Below are 22957 nucleotides of genomic sequence, written 5' to 3'. Positions count from 1 at the left end.
GCATTCAGTTATTCACTCACTGCCGTTTGGCCCTTATGAGAATAGGGGCGAACAGCAGCAAGTGAGCTGCTGGAGCGTCGGCTCAGCCAATCCAGATGTTGGATCGGCTGAGTCGAAGTCCTTTTGCGCTTCAGCTCAGCCGAACATGCTCTGCAATCAGCCGTACTGAGCCGTAGTCAAAGTTGTTCGGCTCTCTTCACTACGGCTCAGTTATTCACGTGGCTGCAGCTTTGTGAATAATAACATTATTGGCTTCCTCGCTTTTTCTCCTCCTAGCCTTTTCCCCCTTACCTCTATTTCTTATTCCTCCCCATTTACAACTGTGCTGTTACACAGTTGTAAAAATAATCACACCCTATATACTCATGGTCGATATTCATAGTGAAGTGGGAATCACATAGTTCAATTTCCTTAAGCCATTTGTTCAATGCCATTAATAGATAGTTATTATACTGACATCTTGTGGTCGTTTTTGCTTATTGCACCATGTTTTTCTGTGTTCCCTCCCATCTATGATGTATTTCCTCTTTCTTCATGAGTAGTCGTTTTAATGGCATCAAAATGGCTGACAGTAACATAATCTGCATTGCATGCTTGGAAACATTACCATCTCTGACCTTCAAATACCATCTGTTCATTCACCTGCTGTATCCGGTTGTCTGCTGTAACCCTGCTGCAAGCAATAAAGCATTTTGTGGATGAAAAGGTATTTGGTGCGTTCAGCTATCTGATAAGGATTGCCCGCAGTAATTATATCTGCTTATACAGGCCAGGCATAGAGGTATCAGCAAGGGATACATTGCTAAAACAAATCAGAATAACCACCATGAATATAGCTTACGGATGTTAGTCCTGTTTTCGGTTCTCTTGATGTTGCAAATATATAGTTATGTATGGTCTGCTCCAGATACAGGTCTTAAACATGTTTCAATGCATAGATGTTTCTGCTCATACCATACGACCATTTGCCTTAATACCTGTTTTATTACGCTGTTTATACTGCTCTCATCTTGTATCTTGATCTGTATACAATGTGTTGCAACTACGTGATCCTCTGTATATTTTTCTTCTATATTCCTAATAAAGGATTATTGTTGGAAAAAATGCCCATAGCTCTTGACATACATCTTGCCAATGAATTATTTAATGAAACTGCAAAATAATGTGTAAGTGAGATGGCCTTTGGCCAAATCTATATGATCCAAATGACTCAAATCCTGCAGGAAACTATAGAGACAATTGAACTATAAATACATATACAGGCAGATCAGATACCATACTAGCATATCGTCCATTGTGCCCATTTAGTATCAGAGATTGTTTAGGTAAGACAGATGTTAGTGCTATAAACATTACTTTTAGTATGACAACCAGATCTACCAAGTAATTGGTTTATGTACAGCTAGCTTAACAATTACATTTATTAGAGGTTTTCCATCTTCTGTATTGTAATAGAATGAGCAGAACCACTTGTTTTGTTCTAATGTCTGTGGTAAATGTTTCCATGGTGTTGTTGTGATGCTCTGCTATCATCTTGTGGCAGGTTGTAGGTTTGCTATTGTTCCGTGCATGCCTTTTTTATTTGCTGTAACCGTATTTCAAATATTTTGTTAGGCAAATAAAAATACTGCCACCTTTCCTCTACAAGCCAAAATATACACAATATATAGACATTATCCAAAACTGTGGATATACAGTAGTTGTTTTATAACTGGACTCAAATTGTATAATAGTGTGTGGAAATGCCTGCCAACAATCATATCATTTTTCAAATATTGTAAGTTTAAAGTGAATCTGTCACTAAGGGGAAAAAATAAATCTTAAGGCAGCCTGTAAGAGGAAAAAGCCTTATGTTTGCCCTTTTGGAGGACGATGTGTGAAAGCCCAAATCCAGGGAAATTAACAGGGTTATTCACAAAAGGGTGAAGAGTTTGGAGAAGACAGGAGAAATGAACAATCTAGGACAACATAGCTGACCTGGAAAGTGAGCTGAATTGGAGAATTGTTCCAAATCAGCTAGTTTGGCCTAGATTGTTCACTTCTCCTGCCTTCTCCAAACTCTTTTCTGAATAACCCTGCCCCCACACTGCGAAGCTTAACTGCTCGTTTATGCCTAGGGGGCAGAAAAAAAGCTGTTTTACTTACCTGATCGTCTCTTACCCAGAAGTAGTTGCTCTCCTCTTCTCCCCCTCCGCTCTGGCTGCAGACTGTCCCTCTGTGTCCTCATGCACAATGCAGGGCTATGGAGCCTGCATTATACTTGATGACATTAGTGGTCTGCCAGAGCAAAGTAATGAAGAGGCAGCAGCAACTGGTCTTCAGCCTGAAGCTGGGGGATCAGGTAGGAAAACAGCTCTCTCTTGTCCCCTAGCCATAAATGAACAGCCCCACTACAAGGGAAAACTTAATTTCCCTGGACATGGGCTCAAACTTTTCTCTTTTATGAAGAGCTCTAGGCGCCACTGCTATGCAACACTTCCAGATAATGTGTTCCTGAGTACACATGTCATTTCAGTAAACTTAGTACTATCCTTTGCACAGGGCCACACGATCCTCGGACCGTCTGCTTTTAAGCATATCCCCTCACCAGGAGGTTTTTTGCTTGCTTTGTGAGTTACCTTACGTTGTCTACTGCCACCCCACCTGGCTCCCTAGATAAAACAACTGTGCTAGCCATTTGCTATCATTCCATCTAGACCAGAAGACCCCCATTTTACATCTTAAAAGGTCATCATGCCGGCGCTCTCATGTGTTGTTGTTTGAAGCTGGCTTCCTGACCAATCAGCATTGAGCTGGCCGAACAGCCATCTCCTTGCTGAACGGCTGGAAAGCTTCCTGGCCAATCAGCTTGATGCTGAGTGGATGGGAAGTTGGCTTCCCAGCAAATCAGGAAGCGGGTCATTACTCGCCGCCCGGCTTCCTGATTAGCTGGGAAGCCGCCCTGATGCTGATTGGCTGGGAAGCCGGTTTCCCGGCCAATCACAATCTGGTAACCAATCGCTGGCCAATCACAATCGAGCCAACCACACAACATGGAGCCGGCTTCCCGGGCAATCAGGAAGCTGGCTCCATGCAAGCGGAAGCACCGGTATCGGTACTCGGTATCAGCGAGTACCAAAAGCAAAATATCGATACTCGTACTCGATACCACAAAACTGGTTATTGTTGCTTCCTTAATGAAAAGCATTGCAGCTGTGGCAATGTATACAGCACTGTACGGCTGCAGAGCTGCTATTGTAGTGGGTGTCTGGGGAGGGGGAGGGGGGGGTGGTAAAACCGCACATCAACAGCACGGTTTTACTGCCCACTCACTGCCCATGTGACGAGAGCTTACTATGTGCCTTTGCTGTGTTTTAGGTGTTGTGTTATATTTGTTATAACAATTATGTTTACAGTTTATGACACAAAAAGCTTTCACTGTTTCCTTGAGCTGGCTACAGAAATGGTACAGAATGCAACCATTGTAAAATTTCGAGGAAACCTTTCTACTTATCGCTCTGTGTTAGGTACAGGTTCCCTCCTGAGGATAAAGTATTTTATTTACAATTCAATAGCCACGGCTTGCAACAGCTTTCACCCAGAAAAAAAAATGCAAAATAGCAATGTTTCTAACAAAACAGTTCACATAGCATAATTTAATATAAATACTAATAATATAATGACTGGAATAATGACTGGAATCAAGAAGTATGATCAGCAAGGTCACATAACTATGTCTAACAATCTGTCAGATTGCCCCCATCTGATGTTACTCATTCGTTTCTCAGTTGTGGTCAACTTACTCAAGTGCTGCCCCTGTCATTATCAAGGGACGCCTCATAATATTCAGTGGATGTATGCTGTCAGGAAAACGCAACAGTTGATGGTCATAGACTGGGAACATGCTTAAGGAGACAGTCCAGTCCCAAACTGGAGAAGAGTTGCATGAGACTGCTAGATATCAATATAGATGTTTTTCTCCATAATAAGTGCCAAAAAAACATAAAAAAGGGAAAAGTGATGGACAGCAGAGTAAAAAGTAAAATCATGTGAAAGAAATAAACTAAAATAATGTGACCCCCCTGCCCCCACCCACTCAAAACACCAGCTTGGGCTCTGAGACATCCACATTGCTCAAGAAAGTGATGGGGGACGTATGTGCCATTTTCACTGTTCTAGTTGCTAACTCCCTTCAATGAACTGGTGAGAAGATCTTCTGGACCCTTTACTCATTCATCACAGATCATAACAAATGCTTAGGTTAAACATTATTCCTAAAAATATTGACAACCCCTACACCAGTTTTTTTTTTTTTAACAAATAGTTGAAATCAAGTCCCAGGCAGGGTTTTTTGTGTGTGTGAGGACCCTGTCTATGGTTACATTTTGTTAAGAGACACCCAATCCAGGGGCATACCAGCCAGTATAACTGTGTACCAGGATAGCATCTCATTTTCTTAATTAAAAAAAGGCTAAATAAATAGAAATGGCAGCAGTATTAAATAACAGAACGAATGCAGATTAGAGCCTAGTGGTTTAGACTGTGGCATGGAGATCAAAAGGGATTGCTGGTGGGACAGAATTTTCATTATTTGCTCATCTACATTATTTTTGAACTTTCACTCAAGATCCACATGACTTTTATCCAAGATTCACACATTTTTACCAGCTTCAGTTAGAAAAAAGTGTGAACCTTGGATGTAAGTTGTGTCTTGGATAAAAACATTGATAAATAAACCCACCATATGATAATAGCATTATTAATAGCATGTATTTATATTAGTGAGCAAATCAAGCTTTAGTAAATATAAAAATAAATATAAAAATATGGTGCAGGGAAGATAGCAGTCATGTTGTATCTGTTTTCCAGTTTTACCACTGTGTGGCACTATGACAGCATTAAACAAGGAGAAATACAGCATCGTAGAACACTTAAAAGCATTAATAAAAGCGAACATAATATACAGCTAATTAATAAAAACAACAAAATATAAATCAACATTAAAAAGGAAGAACAGATTAATTAACAGGTGTAAAATAATTTAAAAAGGAATATTTGATCAAAGATGAGAACTATTAATCAAGCTGTAAGAAATGCAGATAAATGTTACTTCTAAATTTTAGTTTGCTACTTTAAAAGGAAATGTATAGATTATTATTATTATTTCTTCCCTATATCTATATATCTTAGGAGTGCATCTTAGGAGCTGAAGTCTCAGGTAGAAGGTGTTTATCTAAATAGAGACCTGCCAGGAAAATATATTTTAATAAAAGATAGTTTCCCTTTAAGGAAAGCTTCAAGGTACTTTAAAAATACATACTATAACCACATTCTTTATTCTAAAGTTTAGTTTTTCTGTAAAAACATCAGAGTAGTATTTTTCATCTAATTATGTTAAAGACTAGTATGTACCTTAAAATGTGTCTATAAGGGCAAAATATAGTATCTGGCTCTGCTGCTTTGATTTTAATGCAGGTCTAGGGCTGTGCTTGTGATCCTATGTCCAATTTACTACCTAGTAAGCCTCTGGCCTACAATATTTCTGGTAGCCGATGAAGTCTATTCACCTGTACGGCATAACTTATCAAGGTCAGGGACTAGGTAGTGAAACCTGTATCATGATTATAGTCCAGAACTGCACCTTTACGAACAGTGACGGCTCCCACATTTCTGTCCTCATGGAATCAATTTAAGAGGAACTGGACATACACAATGTACAAAATTATTGCTTTTTAAATGTAAAATGAAAATGTCCTCCAAGAACAAAGAGTGCCCCATCAACCGACCATTTATGTAGTTATATAAGGTGATAATTTCCCCCCTTTTTTGTGTAAACTATCTATTCCGTCATCCTCCATGTAAAGGAGATGAACAGAGGCAGATATATGTAAAGCCCAGCCTAGGTAGCAACCACGGCTCCCTCCATAGATACAGTGGAGGAGTCAGCATAGCCAGCCAGGGACAGTAAGTGCATTATTCACAGGACTACTGGAAATAAAGGATGTAAGGCCTGAAAAGAGAAAAACACATGGAGTCCCCACACAGAAGGGCTAGTAAGCAGAAATATATAACATTTTTATTTTTAAAAATGTATTAATTCTGTGATCTACCAGAACACCCAGATCGTTCTTCATCGATGACTCACCCAGTTGTACTCCCGCTAGCCTGTATATGGCATGCATGTTTTTAGTGTGCATAACATAACATTTATCATCACTAAACCTCATTTGTCATATAGTTGACCAACCAAACGTGCATCAAGGTCACCTTGTAAGACATTTCGTAGGGACTTTATTCTCAACCCCAAAATCTAAAATTAACAGGGTTATTCACAAAAGGGTGAAGAGTTTGGAGAAGGCAGGAGAAGTGAACAATCTAGGCCAAATAGCTGATTTGGAAAAATTCTCCAATTCTGCTCACTTTCCAGTTCAGCTATGTTGTCCTAGATTGTTCACTTCTCCTGCCTTCTCCAAACTCTTCACCCTCTTGCGAATAACCCTGTAGGTGATGATTTCTTCCTCAGCTTATTTGGTGTCATTGCATTCTCATAGGAGATGACATGTTACTGATATATCTGACTATAGAGCAGGGGTAGGTGATCTTGGCACCTCAGCTGTTCTGGGACTACAAGTCCCATGAGGCATCGCAAGACTGACAGCTACAAGCATGGTTCCCAGAGGCAACAGCATAATGGAATTTGTAATTTCAGCACAGCTGGAGTGCCAAAGTTGCCTCTCATTGCTATAGTGCTTTTCTCCCGGGTGTTTAATTTGCTTTTGAAAAGCAATTACAAAAATTAGGTGACCAGACACCACAAAAATTATTCCCATGATGTATCAATTAGTGTCAAGACTCCTTGATGTCTGCCTGTTATGGGAATTAATGGATAAAGTAATAAGGTATAATTATTGGTTAATTTTATACATTAGATATTAGATTTATTGCCATGCCTACCTGCCTTTTAAAAATTGGCCACAAGATGGTGCTGTAGAGAATATATATCTATTTACAGCAAGCAGACTGTTTCTATGGTAGGTTTCCAGCAACCCCTAGCCCAAGAAGAAAGGAACAAATGCTTTCTGGGATTCAGACGCCATCTTGTGACCAAGGAGAAGAGAATCTGATGCCATCCTTAGCAGATGTTGGAGTAAATGCTCAGATTCCCCTTAAGGCAGCATTGCAGGTAGAGACGGACCTATTTTGCATTCTACATGTGAGCCATCACTTCATTTACATGTTTTGTATATTGATTGTATGTTTTCATGTTCTTTTTCACCAGTTTCACCCCACCCTGTTTTGTTAATAAAGCTTCAAGATTTCATCCAATCTGGCTTCTTGCAGAATAGGAGGGTTTAGTTGCATGTCGAGCTATACACAGGCCACAGGGTAACGTGTAGTGGGGACAGAACAATATCTCTTGCACTACACTTGCTTTATAGTGAATGCTGCAGTGGTTTCTTTGGCTGTATTTCCCATGATAACCCTTGTAGGACAGTACCTAGGACAGCAAGGAAGGGGGCCTGCAACACAAAGCCTCAATTTACAGAATGTGATAAATTGTCCTTATTTTAATTCCCTTTATTGTCTGCCTCTAAACAATAATAGAAACCTTTTTCCAGAGACCCATTGGGAGTAGGGAGCCCAGAGAGTTGCGAAAGAAGACTCTTCAGGAAACACCAAACACTGGAGAGTAAAAAAGTAGCTCTAACTAGAAAGCAGATATCAGTCTCCAATTACACATGCTTAGTAGTTTTTACTAAAATAATCACACTGTTCAAGTGTGATTATTTATTTATCTAGGAAAAAAATGATGTCTTCATACAAACCTTTTCACAACAGTTACTTAACAAGAGGGCTGTAAGGCAGGGGTGGCCCTGAAGGGCTTCCTGGTAATTTAGTGCATACACAATTTGGGACAGTTCCTGTTTTGCTTGACCAATTTGGTGCAGTGACGCATGGGGGTTCTCAGCTGCCATTGGGATGTGCGGGATCCCTTGTGTGTTCCTGTGCTTTTAAGGAGGTTGGGCTTCCTCCTGACAAACCTGCACCCAATTTGAAATCTTCTGCCCCCATGTGCTCCAAGATGGAGACTCTCATAGTTTAGAGTTAGGACCGCACTATAAGAGGTGCCTTGGCGCGGCTGTGCAGCTTTCACATTTTCTGCAGAAGACATGTATCCAAACCTCTGTTATTAACCTTAGTGGTGAGACAAGTTGTTTTACATGCTGGTTTGTGAGTGTGCCATGATGCCTTTCTACTGTTTTATTTTTGGGGGAAACACGGTAGCACAGTAGGTACAGTAGGTGTTGTCATCCTAGTGTGTTACTGGAAGGATCACCTTGAATGAAAACATACAGCCATCTTATCTAAGGCCTGGTATGACTGGTGAGATATGCTTTAAAGAGAAATAATGCATAACAAGTCTGCAATCAGTGCTATAATTCATAAATAAATAATAATTTTCTTACATGGTACTTAGTAGTGAAGTGGACAAATACATTTCCTGGTTAAATGACATAATTACATCACAAGCTAACACACAGAACTCATCATGCAATGACATTGTGAATATAATGCAACCTATTTAAAGCATGTTTGAGTGTTTCATTTTTATCATGAATATATCTACCACAGATTAGGAAAGAGCTGTAAAACCTATTTTCAGAGTCAATTTAATCTTGCAGCTAGACAGCATGCAGCACTTAGTACTGATTAAAAAGTTACAAGCCATTCTGAGCGAGAGCCATGAACAATCTGGTGGACGAGGAAAAACAGACAGAGCTGGCTTTGTAATATAATGTATTTCTTTCACATAATATTCCATTTAAAATATTCACAAGAGATCCATAGGGTTCAGAAATTGTATATTCCAATAAATTATTACTGAAATGATATATGTTTGTGCATGCATTTAGCAAGAATATTCAAGAATTGCAAGTATAAAATCTAAAATGATATAAAATGCATGTAATGAAATTTACCATTTGCAAAAAATTTAAAAAAAACAAAAACTAATTGCATTTATATTATCTTAATAATTTTCATTAAAGGGTTTTAGGATTGTAATAAAAGCAGTCCTTTTTCTAACCATTTAAATAATGACGCATAGGAGTCCTTCTTTTCCCACACACCTTTAACGTAAATTATAGTGGGAAATTTGCCTTGCTGTTCTTTGTGCTGCCCCAGTCTACTGACAGTCCACAATTTCAATATGCAGTAGCCAGGCTCAAAGAGTGCTATTATACATACAGAGCTGGGTTGGACTGTACTTCTTTTATTCCTTGGAGAATTAAGGGCTTCAGGAGGGAGATGGTCTATTTATCCTGTTACATAAAATTATTTTTAAAACAAGTGTTTCAAATGTCACTTTATGCAATTAACATACCACCTAAATCCCAGTCTGCATGCCATGTACAGTATGGCAACTTGCTGACTCAACAAGATTCACAAGATTTGTTTCTCACAAAGAGTACCCAGACTCTATGTCAATGTAGTTCCTCCCAGTCTTAGAACATTACAAGGATGTTTTCTGGGTACTTCTTGAAGGTGAAACAAAATTATGGAGCATTATGCCTTCTAACTCTCTAGAGGGAACTCTTCACACAAAGATAAAATAATGGTAGCAGGGTCTTTGGAAAGTTGGGAGTGTTTGACTATGCGCTGGTCTATCTAGGAGCAAAAACAGATGGGGGTGGGGGGGAGGCAAAGGGACATACTAAATGCACAAAAACATAAATATTTAAATATTAATTAATCCAAGATTCTACTACATATGAATTTTAAAATTGGAAATCCATTTGGACTCCAAGTATGTTACCGTATTTGCCGGCGTATAAGACGGGTTTTGAGACCTTAACCACTTCATGACTGAGGCCTTTTTTTCATTTTTTGCACCCATGTTATATTCCACATTTTAGGCCTGAAAATTACTTAAAACCCCCCAACATTATATATTTTCTGAATGCCAAGACCCTATAGAATAAAATGGTGGTAGTTGCAAATTTTTATGTTGCGCAATATTAGCGCAACTCCTTATTAAACCCCAATATTTAGTGAAAAATTTAATTAAATGCCCCAAAACACAACAAAATACCCATTTTTTTAATGAAATATAAAAGATGAGGTTACAACGAGTAAAACGATACCCAACATGCCCAGGTTACAAATTGCGTGCATCCGTAAAACGGCGAAAAACCCCAGTACCCCAAAAAGTCCATAGAAGCGCTTTAAAAGCCCCCACAGGTCATCAATTTAGAGATACCCCAAAATACTGGCCCTAGAATTATTGCTCTCGCTCCGGCGTGCGCGGCGATACCCAACATGTGTAGCACGTTCGTCGTTTTCATACTTGGTCGCACCCGACGCGTGTTTACGTGGCGACGCGCGTGATCGCGGGGGCGGGGGACTTTTAATTTTTTTTTACTTTTTTTTTAGTTTTTTTTTTTTTATTTTAATTTTAAAAAACTTTTTTTTTTTCTTTACTTTGACTGCTATCACATGGGGGGGCCTACAAGCCCCCCCATGTGATAGCAGATGGTGGTGACAGGTACTCTTTAAGGTGATGCTGGGGGTCCAAAAGACCCCCAGTGTCACCTTTACACTGGAAATAAGCTATTGAAGTGCAGATCGCACTTCAATAGCTTATAGCTGGGCTGCAGGAGCCCAGAACTGACAGCCCAGGGACCGGAAGTGATGCAATCTGCATCGCTCCCGGTCCCATAGAACGGGGAGGGGATCGATGAACGGAAGTTCGTCGACCTCCTCCCCAGCTCCCCGCGGACACAAAGATCGCCGGTCCCGGGCCCGTAGGAGGGGCAACGGAGCCCGGGAAGCACGGCGGGGGTGTCCGGCGGGGGGGGGCGGCCCCTTCTTCGGGACGCAGAAGCGATCTGGCGACAGGTAAGTCGCCAGCATCGCTTCTGTTGTAAAGCCGACAGTCGGCTCTACAAGTTTAAACAGAGTCCCGGCGGCAAAAGTCACAGGGAGTCTGTTTAAACAGCCCCGATGCTGGCGACGTACACTGTACGTCGTCAGTCACGAAGGGGTTAAAACATCCCCAGAAAATCGGGGGTTGTCTTATACGCAGGGTACATACGGAAGGATCCGGTATACTGTATGTAGCGTCGGCTACATACAGTATACTGCGCTGAGCCAATCACGGCAGGCTTTGTATTAATGAATACAAAGCCTATATTTATTAATACAAAGCCTGCCGTGATTGACTCTGCGGAAGATGGAGGACACAGCGGGGATCGTGTACAAGGTAAGAGACTGTAATCCCGAGTGTGGCTCGGGGTTACCGCTTATGGTACTGAAAATTAACCCCGAGCCACACTCGGGAATACCGCCATGGATGTTAGTGGGTGCATTTAAACATTATTTTGGGCTATACTCGTCTTACACGACGAGTATAGCCCAAAACCTATATTTTAACACAAAAAGTAGGGGGTCGTCTTATACGCCGAGTCGTCTTATACACCGGCAAATACGGTAATTATATTGTATATTTCCATGAATGTTGCTAAATGTTACCTTTATTTATGTACATTACATATATTATAAGAATAATAAGGTGGCCACCATTGCTGGTCTCCTTCTGATTATGCTAGCTGCCTGCTTTGTCTTGCTCTTATACTTCTGATTCACATAATCAGGTCAGGTGGTATTCTTTGCCAGCAGCTTGTTTCAAGTGACAGACAACGTTAAGATCTGTGCCTAACCTCCGCATAATGAAGCTGAACGATACTCTAATGGCTTCAACCAAGCTGTTTAAAGCTTACCAAAAGCTTTGCTATGCTTTACAAATGTTTGTTCAAAACACTGTTTACACAGGTTATTTATGACACACATTAAAATGACATGCATAGATGTAATAAATCACAAATAACATAAAATCTGTACATATATGCATACAATAACAGAAAGTGTTAGATCAGCCCCAGGTTTATCGAAACCACAGGATCCAAGGTCTAACCACTTGCTGCCCGGAGCAATTACTTTCGTTTGCACACACACATGATAAAATCTGAATTTTTGGCTAGAAAACAGCTTCAGACCCCCAAACAATTATATATTTTCTGAAAGCAGAGGCCCTGTAGAATAAAAAGATGCTTGTTGCAATTTTTTTATGTCACATGATATTTGCGCAAATGTTTATTGAACAAGTATTTTTAGGATAAAATACACAAAAATGAAATTTAGTGCAAAGAAACAGAATATAATGCCCAATATTTTGGTAAAATATAAAAGACAGGGTCACGCCGGGTAAATAGATACAAAACATGTCAAGCCTTAAAATTGCGTTCGTCCGTGAAACTGCAAAAAACCTACAATAACTAAAATTTCCCATAGGCAATGATTTAAACGCTTTTACGGCTCATCAGTTTAGTGCTAACAGTGATTTATGGGCCTAGAATTATTGCTCTCACTCTGACGCTCGCGACAATAAAGTCCATGGTCCCATCGCACTCCTGACCGCCAAATCCCTTTGAAAACCGGGTGGCATCCGTTATAATCACAAGTACAGACAAAGACACCGACACTCCAAATACATGAGCAAACGTCTATTTATTGAATAGATATGTAACTTGTGGCGCAATTTTTGTTTTTGCACGGAGGCGCATCCGACGCATGTTTGCATTGTATGTGCGTGCACCAGGGGGGAGGAGGACTTTAAAAAAAAACATATTTTTATTTGTTACTTTAATTTTTATTTTAAATTTTTTACACTCAGCTTTATTGCTATTGCATAGGGGGCTAACAAGCAGCAGCAGCTATGTTCTTGGTATAACCACTTCCAGCGGAGGACGTACATTTATATGAAGCCGCTGGAAGTGGCTAAGGTGGCATTGGTTTTGAGGGATACATTTTTTTATTTTTTTGCTTTGCAATGTACATTTTCCTTATGTAATCCTCAAATTTACTAAAGTGTTTCAAGTTTATGCAAGGTTCCCCCCTTACATCTGGATCCTATTGAAATAAAAGTAAACGTAAGGCCTGGACTTATTTCCCTACAGTCACCCATCAGATTCAAATTTTTTGTTCAGGTCCAATGCTGGTTGCAGAGATGTAAGATGTATCTTGTACAAAACAAGCGGCGGCTTCCCTGCTGTACATTTAGCTATGCTTGCCCAAAGCAGGGCTAAATGTGGGAAAACAACTACCCGCCCGGTGCCCTGAACTGCATGTTCCGGGCATCGGGAGATAGGAATTCCACACCCCTGCTGCCCCTCTACTCCCTGCTGCCCCAAGGCCGGGCCTTGGTTGGCCTTGTGGGAAATCCGGCCCTGGCCATAATGAGAGGACTTGTGATGCTAGAAAATACTCTGAAGTAGAATGGGCGGCAGAGGCCATGAGATGGAGTGATAATGTTGCTAAGAAAATCATCTTGAAATGGAAGCAGCTCAGAGAGGCAATTTTTAAAAGTTGGACCGACGTGCTAATGTCCATGGGGATACAAAAGGGGGGGTATGTCTAAATGTTCATGCAAAAGATTCATGCAACATTTACCTTAGATTATAATTTTATTAAATTGGAAATATGTTTGAATCCTACATAGTTACATACATAGTAGGTAAGGTTGAATAAAGACAGGTTCAACCTATATAGTGTGTGTGTGTGTGTGTGTGTGTGTGTGTGTGTGTGTGTGTGTGTAACATATTGAGGTTGAATAAAGACATAAGTCCTTATTATATTATAAGTACTGCTCAGAATGTCAATAACCCTGTATGTTTTGTGAACTCATCCAATTGTTTTTTAACACTTTGATCCTAGGTCAAAGTTGTGTGAATCGTGTGTGAAAACATTCATACCGTGTTTCCCCAAAAATAACACACTGTCTTATTTTTTGGGGGGGCTACAAAAAACACACTAGGTCTTATTTTCGGGCTAGGTCTTTTTTTTTAATGTACAACAATCCACACTTATTCATGTACAAAAATATGGTGATCAGGGCAATCAGGGGTGCCGTACCTTTCCAAGAGCAAATATGCTAACCAATCGCTGGCCAGAATGAGCGAAGCGCGCTTTCACCATCGATTCCTCACAGGCGGAGTGCATGTGGTATCACTCCGCTTGTGACAGGAGCCGGCGCTATAGAGGAGGCATCGGCTTATGCGGCTCTGCTCCCTCCGCTGCTGCCTCGCTTCCTCTAGCCCTGGCTTCGTTGGCACCGCCGATTCTCTACCGCCTCTTCAAGTTCCCCCTTATGCCACCACCGGCCCTGGGAATGGTCACAACTAGGTCTTATTTTCGGGGTAGGTCTTATATTATAGCAATTCCCAAAAATTGTACTAGGTCTTATTTTCGGGGTAGGTCTTATTTTCGGGGAAACAGGGTAAATATACCCTAAAGAGTTGGATTAAACTCATGTTTACTAAATTAAGGAAGATATTAGATACATGGCACATTCGGAATCTCTGTGTAGTTTTATGTGCAGCCTTGAAACCAATCCCAGCTGCTACTTTTCACATAAGCTTCTGCTCCACATAACCTCCTGTGTGTTCTAAAGCCAAAAAAGTACTATCATTCATTAATCAGAGATCTGTATGTTAGATTATATTGATTGCATCACAAAACAGCAAGCTCTAAAAAAATGGATGGCTACTGTGTGGATATTATTAATACAGGCACTATCGCTGAATGCAGTAGCTGGCAACCTTTTTCAAGTCATGACACACCACTACCAAGAAATATTTGTGACACATAATAGATGTAAAATCTCATATGCTTTATCATATTAAGCTAAATTCAAAAGTAATTCTAAATATTTTAAAATATGAAGCTTTCATGAAAATTATACCTGTCGATTCTGTTATGAAGGTCCTTGTTCAGGAACTACCTGCTATAGGGTGACAATATGTTGTCCCTGTCTCCCATTTATATCCAGCATAGTCACCCTATCACATGCTGTAACAATACTGTGTCACCGTCAGGAAAACCACACTGGCAAATTAGACGAAACAGTTGTTGAAGTGCATGCTAGAAGTAACTGCAGGGAACGTAGAAGGAGCTCTCCTAGCCTGTGAGAGAGCAACTCCATAGAAGCAGGTCAGTGGTCTCTTAGCGATCCTGTTGCTGGCACGTTGTTGCCAGTGACAGGATCGCTTGTAATGGTCCTAAGGGCTCATTTAACCCACTGTACTGCAGTAATGAACATTATGTGCATTGGTCCGCTGCTGTGCCATTCATTGTGAGTGGCACTCTCGCTCCAGGCAAACGCCTTATTTGCCTCGCGGCAGATACGCCCCTGACTCCAATGCACCTTTATGATGCATTACAATGCCCGTTGATGACGCGCTAGCAAACATACTGTAGGTCCAAATTTGGCTTCATTGTGGTTTGTAAGGCAACCTTAAAGCAATGCATATTAAGGCATGATATAACATGCATTAAGCCCACCGCAATGCACCACCCTGGTGTGAATGGGCCCTAAAAGTGCCTGACTCTAATTGAGCTGTTTAAATAGTTGGCAGAGAACTTGGAGGTAAGTCAGAATGCCCAGTCTGCAAATTTGTCTCAGAAAGTATTGAAAGCAGTATTCAGCATGACAGCCAGGCAGGCAGATAACATTTTAAAGTGAGGTCAGCAATAGCAGCTCCCGCATTTATTTTACCACAGGTTTTCTTTCATTTCTTGTTCAATAAAGATTTTAGCAAAACCATAGTTCCAAAGTTCACAGAAGAGTGACTTGCAGTAACAGAATTAAACTTATGGGAGAACACAATCAAAAGTAGGGGACTTCATTAAAGTGAATGACAGGCTGAATGCTACAGTAACTTGGTATTCATTCAGGTCTCTGGATGTTGAATTGCAATAATGCACTGACAAACTCCTTTAAATAAATTAATATAATTTCTTTAAAATGAGGCATCTGTGAAAAGCCAGGGTATTCGAGATTTGTGCAATGATAAAATGTGAGCCAAACTGAGGTTAAACATGAATAGTTATTATCTTGCATACTTATCTGCATTATCTACGCCCCGGTTCTAGTTTTAGCCTCTACTTTGCCATCAGCCATCGCATTTAACCTTGAGATGTATTTTCCATAATCATTTGCATAAGAATTACACAACTGGCGCCACTCAACAGGATCCTGAATGTAAAAAGGTGACAAAGCTCCCGTAGTTATAGGATAGCATCTCAAAACATTTTTCAAACGAGCTAAGGTAATGCATTTGCACTGCACTATTCAGCTTTTATTGGAAACAGTATGTTTGAATTTGTTTCTTAAAGTTGATGCTTTATTTTCTACAGCAAAGCAGTAATATAATACATTTTGTGAATCAAACTGATTGACTAGTTTTTCTGTAAAGGTGTAACGCATGTAGCAGGGTAATTAGTCTTTACCTGGTATGAACCACAGCTGCGGATAGGCTCTACTTCCTGTGCGTCTCTTAGCTTCAAGGAACTATATGTGTGTCAGCTAATTAGGAGGATCTCAATGTAAACACATGTGAGTATGTAATGAGATTACGCAAGTCCAAGGTAAGTATAAACAATCTGTATTACTTCATACAGGGTTGTGGAATTATCAAGTAGACTTGTGCGCCGTCAAAAAATTAGTTCTGTTTCGTTTCGTTTCGGAATATCCGTTATTTCGTATTTCATAATTCGTAACTGAACTCAATTCGGATTCGTACAAAATACGAATTTTCGTTAGTGGCGGTTATATTTTCGTAACTTTGCGAACATTCGTTATGATTAAGTTAAAAAGCAAAATACCTTTGTTAATATTGGAGTGGTAGTTGTTTTTTTTATCCGAAATACGAATTCCGTTAACGACTTTAAAAAAAAAAACTACCATCAACTCCAATATAAATGTACTTTGCTTTTTACCTTCAATATAACGAATGTTCGTAACGGAACAAAAATACGTCAACGGAATTTCGTATTTCCTGCCTGTGTGTGTAACTGTGTATTGTAATGCATCAGCAGCAGCGGATCCGTATCTCGGATTAAAAAAAAATCTTGTCATGTTGTTCAACCTCATTTACAGGGGTAATATTAGTTCCTGTTTCAAAGAAATTCGGATCCGAAATTCGTTAACAGAATTTCGTATTTCAGATATAATTCGGAAACTGCCATTCGGATTTCGGATGCTCCGAAATTCGGAATTTCAGGAAAATTCGTACAAATTTCGATTCGGAATGAAACGAATCGCACATGTCTATTATCAAGCAACAGTCCTTTTAGTTTGTAGCAAGTGGTATTATATCATACCCCTCACATAAAAGGGTTAGCACCCAGACTCAGTGAGTAACAGTCTGTATTGCTTTATACAGTAGAATAAGTTCTTAGTTTATAGCACACTGTATAACCCTGCGAACAGGGCGACTAGTAACCCCTTGCCACGGATGTAACAACATATAGTGGATTAATAGCAATAATAAACTTAATAGCTGAAGGTGTACACGCGGTTAACTGCCCCGGCAGAGAGTGGAAGTGTTCCATAGTATAGAGTGGAGAAATCACCTGAAGTGGGTCCAGGAGGGTGAGGATTGCTCTGTGTTTAGTTGCAATCTGAGAAGCAGATTAATGGTGGCTCCCTGTGCTGGCAGGTAAATTGAACTGAGGATCAAACTCTGATCATGCAGTCCTGGTGGCTGAGTGGTTACTGGGCACTTGCAGTCAGGGAATGAGACGGTGTGTTCAGAACTGCAGACTGGATGGAACAGGTGAAGAGAGGTTGGCTGTGTGCAGGGAAATGCTCAGCATCCATTACATTGCCTAGACACTCAGCATTTCAAAAGCTGCGGCTTTATTCAGACAGCTGGGTTGAGCGAGCAGGAGCAGCGTGACACCGCAGGAGTAGGCGGGGCTGGAGTCTGATCCCGAAGCGTGGCCAGGTAAATCTGTTATAAAGAGCTCATTCACACCATTGAATTATGTGAAGGCGTGATAAATATTTGTGCACAGGTTACTCCTGCATTCTGGATGGCACCCAGGCAGAGCTGTTTTACAATGTACCTCAGTACGCCACAATGCAAGATGTGCATTGCGGTGTGCTGCAATGCAAAAAAAGATTACACAAATTTTCGAGCATTGAGGTGCATTGAATGGGCTGGCTAGCACAATGCACCTCAACATATAAAAATTCCTGCATTGCAGTGCAACGTGGTGTGATTAAGCCCTAGTTTTTTTTAAGTCTCCACTGTACCCTACTGAAAATGCTCAAACTGGCTTGATGCCATAGAAGGGTCAATCTATAACGGTCTACTGTTACTCATTTGACTGTCCTTTGAGCCACTCTAATCAGAGCTTACCCAGGGCCACTTTGCCTACCTCCCATGTGGCATCAGTGATATCACATGAAAGGAAGTAGAGTGAATCACATGTTCCTGCACACATGGAAATACAGTCTATTTCCTTTATTGTTTTCTTCATCACTGGAGAGAGGGGCATTACAGCAAACCTTTGCTTTGTTCTGCATGCACAATGCACAGGTTTTCTTTCACCTTTGAACATTTAAAAATACACAGCTTTCCTGTTCCTGTGTTCAGATGGAAACAGGCAAAATGTAAACACTCAACAGGTCACAGAAAAATATCATAAAAGCCTCTGCAAGAATAATGGAAGATAATATGTAACAAAGGCAGTTTTTCCCTTGCTTTCCTGGCTAAAAATAACTAATAAATTCAACCTAAAAAGACTGTAAAGGTAGGTTTAGACTTTAAAGGAATACTCTAGGACAGCTTTCCAGAACCAGGAAGTCGTGGCACCCTGGGGTGCCTTCTAATGTCCACCAGCTCCTGGTGTGATGAAAGGACTCTTATGCAAAGGGGGGCTCCTAATGTGAAAGGGGGGAGCTCTGATGTGAAAGGGGAAACTCTGATATGAAGGGGGGACTCTGATGTAAAAAGGGGGCTCCTGATGTGAAGAGGGGCTTCTGATTTGAAGGCTTTTTCTGTGATTTTGCTCTTTTTCCCTTAAAATCAATTACCTTTTAAACTGCGGTGCCTTGAGATTTTGTATACTTCTAAAGGGTCGGGCTGCAAAAATGTTGAGAAATGTTTAGAAACGTTGCTCCAAGAAAAGTTCAGTAGTAAACATTTTAAGTAGGAATTGTTTGCCTGTGTCTTTTTGTTTCTATTTAACTTGGCACTAATAAATCTATTAAGAAATACAACATTTGTCAATTCCTCACTCCAGCCAGAACATTTATATATTGGTGAACCCATTGTATCCCTTCTTTTGCTGAATGGGTTGCTGAACTAGATTCCATCATGCTAAAGGAGTGTCGGACTGTGGCCCACAATAGAATGGAACAATATACCACCCCTTGGGCGGCTTTGACAATAGTCAGCAAAATTGTAGAAATGTCACCAGCACACCAGTCCTATTAAGATAGCAAAAGCTTAATTTATTGAATTTTTGTGTCATATGACCAAACAAGCGCTTTCGTGACTGCGCAGGGTCCCTTCATCAGGCTGCGCGGTCCCGAAAGCGCTTGTTTGGTCATATGACAAAAAACTTCAATAAATGAAGCTTTTGCTATCTTAATAGGACTGGTGTGCTGGTGACATTTCTATAATTTTGCTGACATTCGCTGCGCCATCCGCGGTCACTGCGAGCACCCCCCACTACAAGGGACATATGGGTAAGGAGTGCGACAAGGAGAGTACTCTTTGACAATATTCATTCACAGGAACTCATAGATCTCTTGACAACATAGGTGACATATTACCAGTGGCATTTGGCCATGGTGGAGAGAGTAGAGGGACAACCTTACTCCCCTTCCCCTGCTCATTCCCCTTTTTTCCTCTTGTTTCCTGTTTACTCCCCCTTTGCTCCTTAAACTCCCTTAGCTCTACTTACACACCCATCTCATTGCCACTTAACCCTTTCTTATACAGATACCTCACAATCTCCCCCCCCCCCCCCTTTTCGCTATACACGATTCCCATCTCTCTGCAGCCTATAATGTCTGGGCCTTCTGTAGGGTAGTGGGCAGGATTAATGGAGTGCAATTCCCCTATCTTTCACTAGAAGAAGTAGGAGACTGGTCCGTGGGAAGCTGCAGGACCAGACTCACCAAGATATAGCTTTTGTGTATTTCTGTCAGCCTCCACTCAGGTGGGAATCAAGGGAGGACAGGAGCAGGACCTTTTGTGAAGGGACTACTCTCATGCCTATATAAGGATGCAGCTCTCTTGGCAAAACCTCTCCATGGCTCTGGGCTTCACAATAACTATTCTCATCTCTAACCTATCGTTGGTAACTATTGTGTGTTCATTATGGAATGTTCTATCACCTGGATGTGAATTGAAGCATGTAATATATTGTATTGAAGTTTTAGATAAAATATTGAAAAGGATTGATGTGTGGCCTGATCCTTTCTTAAGCTCTAGATGGGGGTTTCTCTTGGAAACCTGCTTGTGGGGCTGGACTGCTGTGAAAACGTCCAAGGAGTGCATGTGTGAGACCACTGGCATATAGTGGTCTGGCCGGGCCGGGTGTCTCTCAGAGGTGGGCTCTGCCACAAAGGGGCAAGGTGCAGTTATTCCGCCCAATTCTGTAAGTACCTTGAGAATCCTGTGTTTGTTATATCCCAGGGGGGTCCCGAGCACTTTGGATATGACCAGGCAACAAAGAGTTATTTCACCAAGTGCTGAACAGCCTGGCACCGCACAGGCGGTGCACGTGTAGAACGTGCAGTCCGACACGCGCCCACGCACCAACATCCGTTACATTACACTTCTACTCATGAAGTTCAGTTTTGACCAAGATCTCTGTCCATTGCTCACCATAAGGAAGGATGGTAATTCAATACTCTTGGACCCTCCACACCATTTTCATCCATACACTAATACTATGTGAAATCACTGTAAAACCTGAGCTTTGTCAAATTGTTATAGCGTGCCTGTTTTTCAAATCACACTGTATCCTGAATTATATACCATGTATGTTATAAGAAATAGTGTCTCAATGTTTTGAATGGATATGTATTCTATTGCCTTCAGTTGTTAAAGCTGTATAACTTGTAAAACTCTTAATAGATGTTTATAAAACAATTATGTTAAATACAAATTTGGACATGTAGCAGAAAATGTTAAGTAACTTGCTGCTTTTGTGGGTTTTGTACAACAAGTAGCCAGTGGTGTACCTAGCATAGTTGACACCTGGGAACGATTATTTTTAACACACCACCCAACGCTCCTCTATATGTCAGTATTATTTTCAGTAGTAATGATAAAATAATGAATAAAAAAAAAAAAAGAATGTTTTATATATATTCATGTTGGTAAAACTTTGAAGGTTTAATAGTGGCATATATAGTGTGGTATGAAGAAAATAAAAGGAAATGAGCTGCGTGATGAAAAAATAAGATCCAAGGTCTTAATAGTAGCAAATTGATTGCACCACGGGGAAAAGTGTGGATAATAGCAACATGCTACATAAAATAAAATTCAAGGATTTATAAGTGCATTGTGGTGAAACATAAGAATAATAATGGCATGCTTTGATTGTGACAGCCCTACAAGGGACTAAATTAAAGTAATACCGTATGATCCTCTAAACAACTGTAATTCAACTGTAATTCAAAAATGGCTATCCTGACAATACATGGGCCCCAAATGTGCAATTGTATATAACACACAGGCAGCAACCAGTCAACTGTTACAATATGCAGGTAGAAAATAGACAATATTACAATACACAGACAGGAAACAGCTAATTGTGACAATATTCGGCAAACAAATAGGCAATTGTGACTATATAGGTAGGCAACGAACAGGTAATCGTAACTATATGGAGGAAACAATCAACAACAACAAAAAAACGTCTCCCCAGCAAGACCCCTTACCAGCAACCCCCCTTTTGATAGCAAAAGCCCACCTTTCATTAAAATACTTACCAGATTTCAGATACTGCAGCACTTGAGTGAGGGAAGTCCTCCTAAGCTTCCACTTGGCTATGTCTTGTGACACATCAGAGCCAAGGAGAAGCTTAGAAGAGCTTTCCTCCACTTTTGCCTCTGTATCTCAGGTCTGAAAGGGCTGCCAGGGGTGGTAATGCAGCTGTCCTAAAACAAAATCCCAACATGGTTGTACCCAGGGTATCCCTCCTTCCCCACAAGTTTACCATTGTAAGCAGCCAAGAGGAAATTGTCATTTAAAATATTAGTATATTAGTTATTGATGTTAATCTTGGTACCAGAGGCATAACTACAAACCATGGGACCCATAGCAAAACTTGGAACTGTGGCAATACATGTTGTTTATTTTAACATGAAGTATCTATCAAGGACAGGCAGCAGGAGAGCTGCTAGCATAGTTAATACAATACCAGGGAGAAATGTTGGGGATAAAAGTTATCCCCCAGCACTAATAATAAACATAATTATAATGATATTTTATATTGTGATAAAATTATTAATGTTCTTGCACACAATTACTCTTTAACTCTAATACATGCTTCTTTAAACTCTAGCTTTAATAAACTTTTTTTTGTATAACGACAAACCACAGCCCTCCTATAAGGATATAGCAGAGGTGAAACTCTGGATTTGTGACTGCTTTAGGCATAAAAGTTACATTTCATTCTATAGCAGAAGTTCAGAGGGCAATAAATCTACACTGCTAAGATAGATCAGAAAATGCTTCTTACTGCACAGAGGGGGATTTGTGACTGGAGAATCCTGAGGTCTGACTTCAGCCCTTTTATAATGGAAACCTCACAGTTTAGTTTTCCCAATCAGTCCAGCTAATGGGCCCCCTCCTACCAAAGGCCCCAAAGCAGTCTCATGGCTGCTATGGCTAATGTTACATCATTGCTTGGTGCTCTAATGCTATTATTACATTTTTCTTGCATTTTAAAAATATTTGTTTAAAGTGCAGCTATATCCCTGCACTTCTGTAACTAAAGCCAGAGAAGTAGACATAAAGTATTTATTATTAGAATATATGCCTTGCAGCAAGATCCATCACAGAAAATAAAATCTAAGGATTAGGTTTGTTTGATGTATCTATAAGTCCAG

Source organism: Nanorana parkeri, unplaced genomic scaffold, assembly GCF_000935625.1.
Source record: "Nanorana parkeri isolate BGI_ZX_2015 unplaced genomic scaffold, ASM93562v1 scaffold115, whole genome shotgun sequence".
Lineage (NCBI taxonomy): Eukaryota > Metazoa > Chordata > Amphibia > Anura > Dicroglossidae > Nanorana > Nanorana parkeri.
The sequence above is the reverse complement of the archived record's forward strand: the minus strand, read 5'-3'. Positions refer to the sequence as shown.